The following is a 7,341-nucleotide window of genomic DNA, read 5'->3' on the forward strand; positions in this document are numbered from 1 at the left end:
GCGGCCGTGCGGGGCCGCGCGGGGCCGTGGGGCGGCCCGGGGCGCGGAGCCGCCCGCCCGCGGGGGCGCCGCGTTACCGTGTGAGGCGGGTGCCGAGTTCTCGTGGTGTTTTGTGCGGCGGCTGCGATAATGGCGTCCTTCCTCGCGAGAGATCCGCCGCGCTGCCCGCGCCGCGCACGCGCCGCGCCCGCGCGCCGGGCGCATCAACTCCCCCCCCACCCCGCCCTGCGCCGCCGAGGCGCCGCGAGGGGCAGAACCGGACTACAGCTCCCAGAGGGCACCGCGCGCGCCCCCGCAGGAGCACGCCGGGACCTGTAGTACGCGCGGGGGACGCGGGGCGTGCCGGGAAGTGTAGTCACGGAATCACGGAGTCAGGGAGTCACTGAGGGTGGGAAAAACGCTCCGGGATCAGCGAGTCCAACCTGTGACCGATCCCTGCCTTGTTACCCAGCCCAGAGCACTGAATGCCATGTCCAGGCCTTCCTTGGACACCTCCAGGGATGGGGACTCCACCACCTCCTCGGGCAGCCCCTTCCAATGCCTGACAGCCCTTTCCAGGAAGAAATTCCTCCTCATGTCCAACCTGAACCTCCCCTGGCACAGCTGGAGGCCGTTTCCTCTGGTCCTGTCCCTTGTTCCCTGGGAGCAGAGCCCGACCCCCACCTGGCTCCATCCTCCTGTCAGGGAGTTGTGGAGAGCAGAAGGTCCCCCCTGAGCCTCCCTTTCTCCGGGCTGAGCCCTTCCAGCTCCCTCAGCTGCTCCTGGTGCTCCAGACCCTTCCCCAGCTCTGTTCACTTTCCTGGACACACTCCAGCCCATCCGTGTCCTTCCTAAAGTCCACACCTCACCACCCCACACCCTCACCCACACAACAGCCCCCTCACCCTGTGCCCACCCTGAGCGCACACAGAGCCCTGAGGGTTCCACACAACCCTCTGGCTCAGAGGGACCCCCCTGTGCTCCCCAGGACATTTTGGACAATGCAGCCCAGTGTTGTGTGCACTGATCCCACAGCTTGTGATCACGGCCTGCTGTTCCTCCTCCAACAGCATCTCAGACCACTGCAAACCCCATTATTCCATGTCTTTTTTATTGCTTCCAGACCTGCCACAGTCCTTGGCCAGCAAGTCATCACCCAGCAGATCATAGTGTATCTGCACCTCAAAAGCCACTCACACACATTCCCATCCCTTACTCCTTTCTCTGCTCCTTCCATCAAATTCCTCCCAGATCTCCTGAGCACCTGAAGTGGGATGAGCTGGGTGAGAGCTGTCATGTTAAGGAGGACAATGTCCCCGTGCTCAGAGCACAGCTGAAGGGAGGCAGTGAGTGGGAATTTGCTAAATGAACTCAGCAGCCTGATCCTGCTGCTGCTCTGCTTCTGAGTGTGTTGTGAGAACAGAAGGGCAGGGAGAAGGTGGGAAATGGTCTGTTCACCTCCTGGGAAGCATAAAAATATGCAAAAGCCCAAAAAAGAAGCATGGAGGAAGTATGCAAGCGGCTCTGAAAGAAGACAGAGATTAGACTGTTTTATACGTTTATATATCACAGTGTTGCCCAATAAAGAACATCACCATACTTCATTTTTCAGCTTCAGTGGTGACCTTCAGACTTTTGTATAAAAATATTCCTTGAATAAGATGCTTAATCCACTCTAGTTCAGCTGTAACTGGTTATCCTACAGATACAACTCCAGACCTAATGGGGCTGTTCCTGGGTCGAAATGCTGTTCTCAGGTGCTGTAGCTTTGTTCTAAAGCGCTTTAGTCCCTTCTCAAGTCAAAGTTTTCAGTATTAAAGAGTTTTCATGAGCTTGGGAATTAACAACTGGTGTGTCAGGAAAAGCCTTGCTCCTGCATCCAGATTTGTAACTGCTCAGCCAAGTCTGTTGATTTACTTACTGTGTTCTCTCCCTTCACAAGTAGATTAGGCAGTTCAAAGGTTAAACTACTTATAAACTGACTTTTCAGACAGGATTATTTCACACTTTGCTGCAGGAATTTGCCCTGTGACAGTTTTGCTATAGAGTGTCTGCTGGACTCAAGGAATTGCCAGGTCTCAGCCTGGAAAACAGGGATAGAAATATCAATGTTCTACCTGCTGTGGGAAGCTGCTGGTAAAAACCTTTGTCATCCTAAACCAGCCTGATATAAAAGATGTCATGATTTCTTATCCCCTCCCAGATTATTAACTCCTGTTCTGCTGAAGGTGTGAGATCCTGCTCCTCTGCAGAGCCCGGGAATCATTTCTCAACACAACACAAACAGAAAAACTGTGCCTGTCATAAACCAATTATAGTATTTATCTAAGGGGGGCAAATTAACTGGAAATACTGGCGGGATCCAACTGATCTCTGCAACTTTGATCAGAGATAACAGCACAATAAACCAATAATATAACAGTTTATCACTAAGAAAGGCTGCAGCACCTTGTGCCAGGAAGGAAGTCCACTCTGATCCAGCAAGATGGAATCTGCAATTAACTTACCCTTTGTTTTTACCTCTTTACCACAGCAATGACTTTGGATTTTTTTCCCTATCATTTTCCCAAAGCAGGGGATGTTTCCTTTTCAAATTTTGAATTACACCAATAAATCATGATAGGACTCCATTATCACAGCTTATCCCTTGTGCCATGGAGATGGACAGAGCCAGACCTGACAAACACTTCAGAAAGTCTGACTGCAAACCTTGGGAAACAGCAGGAGAAAGAGGATCTTTCTGTTCCCAACCTCCAGTGGAGACCTACATTGTGCTCAATCAGAAGGCCCAAATTTGGCTTTCAGTCTTTAATTCACATGAACACATGAATGACTGAGCTCAGGAGAATTGTTTTCTGTGCTTCACAATCTCCTGAGCTTTAGGAGCTTTCAAAAAATGAGCTCACCTGACTCTTTCTGCAATAATTGAATGAAATTCAGTATAATCCCCCTTCAGTGAATGAGGGCTTCATTTCACCACGGGATAAGAGTCTGTCCATGAGCAAACACCAGCAAGAAGTTGATACACTGGAAGTTATATTCTGATTTAAACCATGGTAACTTGCTCAAGTGCCTACATCAAATCCAGTCTTATTTTCCTTCCCCCATATAAAAATGAGCAAAAACTTCAGAGTGTGATACATCAATTTAGCTTTTTAATTTTAAAGAAGAAAATACATTTTGTTGCCGTGTTAGTTTGTGTTCCCAAATAAAACACGGGGGTTTTTTTTGTTTTATTTCCTCACCCTTACCATCCTCTTTTTTTTTTCCTAGTCTCTCTTTTGCATTTTATTTCTGTGCTACCATTTCTCTGCCATGTTATGAAGAATCATTTGGTTCCAGGAAATATCCAGCTTATTTTACCCTTGTATCAGCATTCATTTACTATTGTTTTCTGAGGAAGTTGCTGCTTTCACATGTTTTGTGTGGATCAGGAGAGATTGGTATCTCATTCATTGGTTTCCTTTTTTTTGTTGTTAGGAAAAAAAAACCTTTCATAGCATCAAAGGTAAAAAATTAACACACTGCACACGATTTTGCAGCTGCAGCAGCAGCAGGAAAACAAAGGTTGCCAAACAAAGCATTTGTTTAAACAAGTGACAGGCATTCCTAATTATCCTCACTGCTGAGCAAGAGGATACAGGAACAAAGGGATGAAGAACACACAAGATGTGAGAAGGGCACAGAAGTAACTCCAGAGGATTTGCTGTAAGAACTCTGTAGGAATAATTTTGGTTCCTATGGATAAAATCCTCAACCACACCCTGTGCTATTAAAAGCAAAAAGAGTACTTGAAGTTCCTCTGTTTATTCAGCGTTTATTTGAGTTTATTCATATTCTGCACAACATCTCTTGTAACTGGAGAGGGACACAAACCCAGCCTGGTGAACACAGCAGGTCCTACATTGGGACAGTGATTCTTAATGAAAAGTTATATAAAATACATTTTTAAAAGAAGACAATATTAATATTATTTGTAAATGTGATGTAGCAGCATATGAGGAGCAACTGAGGGAGCTGGGGGGGCTCAGCCCAGAGGAAAGGAGGCTCAGGGGGGACCTTCTCCCTCTCCACAACTCCCTGACAGGAGGATGGAGCCAGGGGGGTCGGGCTCTGCTCCCAGGGAACAAGGGACAGGACCAGGGGAAACGGCCTCCAGCTGTGCCAGGGGAGGTTCAGGTTGGACATGAGGAGGAATTTCTTCCTGGAAAGGGCTGTCAGGCACTGGAAGGGGCTGCCTGGGGAGGTGGTGGAGTCCCCATCCCTGGAGGTGTCCAAGGAAGGCCTGGATGTGGCACTCAGTGCTCTGGGCTGGGTGACAGAGGGAAGATGGAGCACAGGTTGGACTCTCCAACCTCAGTGATTCTGTGATTTCTCCTTTTATCAACACAAAACTTCTCTGCTGTTGAAATCTTGTTAGTTTTCCACCTCCAAAAAGAGGTTCCTCATCACTTATTTTTCAGACACCACATCCATTTCCAATCCTCTCAGAATTGTTCTTTGATTTATAACAGAAAAATGTCAGGATCAAGTGGGTTTTGCTCGTGAACCTACTTTACCTATCTCTGTAACATTCTCTGTTCCAGCTCTGATCTCACTTCTGGTTTATGCTGAGTAAACTCCATTTTATTCGATGAGGATATTCCTGATTTTCATGGATGAGGATGAAGGAAAAGGCCTTGAATTCCCTCAGCAGGGAGAAAAATGTTGTTACACATTTTGTCATCTGGCTGGTCAAAGTTCATGGTCTTGCAGGGTCATTTCTGTCAGTCTGAGAAACAAGGCAAGAAGGGTCAGGCGTGATCTCAGTGTTCTCTTATTTATTTACATACTCTCCCATCTCCCTGAATACCTCATGGAAAAATAATGATGGGAGGCTATTTCCCTTCTGAGAAATCTGCCACTGGCCCCAGGCCTGTATTTACACTTTGCCTGACTGTGATCTTCCCTGAATCCCGCTTCCAGCTGGTTCTGTGCCCTTTTCCCTCCCTTACATAGCTGATGTTTGCCCAGCTTTGTTCAGGTCTGCCCCAGAGCATGTTTACTTGGTCAGGTACCATCATCATCATGACTCTTTTTTGATCCACTAGGATTAATAAAGTCTGAAGGGGAGCTCATTACACCTACTGATTTTAGAGGATTTTATCCTTCTATTGCTCTAAGCAGAATTTGACCATCTCCTACTTCTGGACCTGCATCTATTTAAACACGTGTTCAAAATTATATGCAATGTAACCCTATTTTTTCAGGTATGGAGGGTAAAATAAAGTGCCAGGTTGACAGAATGTCCCCTCAGCACCCTTCCACACAGCCCCACGTGTCAGGGCTGCCCTTCGGAGCCATCCGGGCGATCCAGGTCAGCCGGAACTGCAGGAAGAGCAACAGAGGCAAATTTCAAGCCCTGCACTTTGGGATGGTGTAATCCTGTGCTTCCCTACAACCTGGGGACTGAAAAGTTCTGGAGACAGAGCTTTTCTCCAGTTCTGCAGTTCCAGGTGTTCTCCAGTAGATCCTGGGGAACATGTGGAACATGTGTCAGCAGTGCACCCTCACAGCGAGGAAGGTTCGTGGCATAGTGCAGTGTATTAGAGCTTTCCAGCACATCAAGGGACTATTCCCATTCCCCAGCACTTGTATGGACACATCTGGAATGTTCTGTCCTGTTTGGGGACCCCAATGAGGGAGAATGAATAAACAGAGGGAGCAGAGGTGGTTGCCAGGCTGCTGAACTGAGTCACACAAGGCGTCCCAGCAAAGTGTGGACATCAAAGAAAAGCTTCCCTTAGGCTGAGGTAAAATCTTCTATGGGAAGATTTCTCTGTGTGATGTGATGACAGACAGGCAGGTGTTTCATGAAAATATCACCAAGCAAAGAAGTTTCTAAGTCAAAACAACAGTTTGTTACACAAGCAAACAAAAAACCCACACAACTCCCCAAAACAAACATACAGAAAACTATTAAAAATATTTCACAGGTAATTTTATGATTTACTGAAGGAGTTGGGTTTAATGGCAAATTTCTAATAGCAGAATGTTAATTTTAATAGTCTTATCATTTATCATTTCTTCTTGCTCTGTCATTGATAGATTCTGTAGCTTTCAAAATACACCCACCTGTGTATTTAATGAAAGAAGATAATCACATGGGTGTTGTCAATTCTGACAAGGGAATTAAAGGCCTCACAATCCTTTTGCTCTGGCATGACCCTGAGACCACCACCAAGTTTTAATGGCCTTGAAAAGCCTCACCTGCAGGCTCCACCCACTCCCAGGAGCCAGGAGCCCACTTAAGCCTGAGCTTGAGCCTTGGCCTCTCAGCTCTGCTGTCGGGTCACTTCAGGTTTGTCTTTCTCCTGTCCTCAGGAAGGACTTTGTATTCTTATTGCTGCTGCCCTTTAGCCCTGTTACCTTTTGCTCCTGTCTGGGCTCCGTGGTTGGACTCTGGACCTGGTTTGTCACTGCCAGGGGACCCTTTGGCTCAGGCTCTGCTGTGCTGGGTCATCCTTGGATCCCTGCCTCTCTGCCATTGGAAAGGATAACTCCGTTTTCAGCGGCTCCCCATTTTCATTCCCACTTGACCTGTAATAATCTGTAACGTTGGGAAGTCTCCAGAGGAAGTGTCTGTGCCATTGATGTGGATTTTGGCCAGGGGAGGGAGAGCAAACATCCCAAAGAAAATGCAAGGGTGAGATTTTCATACACATCTTTCATGTAAGTCAGAAAAGTTATTGGAATTGTAGGTGGAAATAAGAAGACAGTAACATCCTTCTGGCTTTCATCTCTAAGAAAAGTGGGGCAGGGAAACATCTCCATCTGTTCTCCCCACTGAAGAAACACAAACAATTCACCTGGTTCCAAGTGGTGTGTGAGCAGAGAAGTAACCAGGGTTCCTTATGCCTGTTCCTATTTCTAGTCTGTACAAAATTAGGGGATGTTTTTTGTTCTTAACAAAATCTGTTATTTAGTTTGTTCTTAAATTCCTTACCTCGAGGCTGCAGTGATGCTGCCCAGAGCTAAAATGCTCCTCTCCCTGTTCTCCTCAGCAAGCTTTGCATATCTCCTGGATTTCTGGGAATTCCTCAGTTTGAGCAGTCACCAGCCCTCAGCATTCCAGCTGTTCCTGATAGCAATTCCTGGCTATCAGTATTCAAATACACAACTATTCATTTTCAAAGTGTGTAGCCTGAAGAAGTGATAAGAAACTTCTCCTTGCATTCCAAAGAGGGGCTTTCTGCAAGCCTGTTCTTTGAGCCAGATGAGGGGAAAAAAAGCCTGGAAAGCACATGTAGAATAATCATCAACCAGTCAGGCCCCTCTGAGGAAATGCAGAGCCAATGAAGAAGACAGTCCAGGGACAAGTTG

General features: G+C 47.1%; 1 protein-coding gene and 1 long non-coding RNA gene across 4 annotated transcripts in view; both read right to left on the reverse strand.

Moving 5' to 3' along the window:
- BANP (BTG3 associated nuclear protein) overlaps positions 1-184 on the reverse strand; it is a 117,262-nt gene extending 117,078 nt beyond the window's left edge. For 2 of the 3 annotated variants that reach the window (XM_027646462.1, XM_027646459.1), the window contains exon 1: positions 78-184. The gene's annotated coding sequence lies outside the window, so the exon portion shown is untranslated. The remainder of the gene's footprint in view (positions 1-77) is intronic. The other variant, XM_027646460.1, reaches the window with a different exon arrangement.
- Positions 185-4,237: 4,053 nt separating this feature from the next.
- Positions 4,238-7,328, reverse strand: LOC113948682. The gene is made up of 3 exons (XR_003528209.1): positions 6,965-7,328; positions 5,279-5,346; positions 4,238-4,750 (listed from the first exon to the last, which is right to left on the reverse strand). It is a non-coding gene; the product is annotated as an uncharacterized LOC113948682 (long non-coding RNA).
- Between the last annotated feature and the right edge of the window lie 13 nt (positions 7,329-7,341).

This window comes from Corapipo altera, unplaced genomic scaffold, assembly GCF_003945725.1.
Source record: "Corapipo altera isolate COAL_440 unplaced genomic scaffold, ASM394572v1 62, whole genome shotgun sequence".
In the NCBI taxonomy this organism is placed as follows: domain Eukaryota; kingdom Metazoa; phylum Chordata; class Aves; order Passeriformes; family Pipridae; genus Corapipo; species Corapipo altera.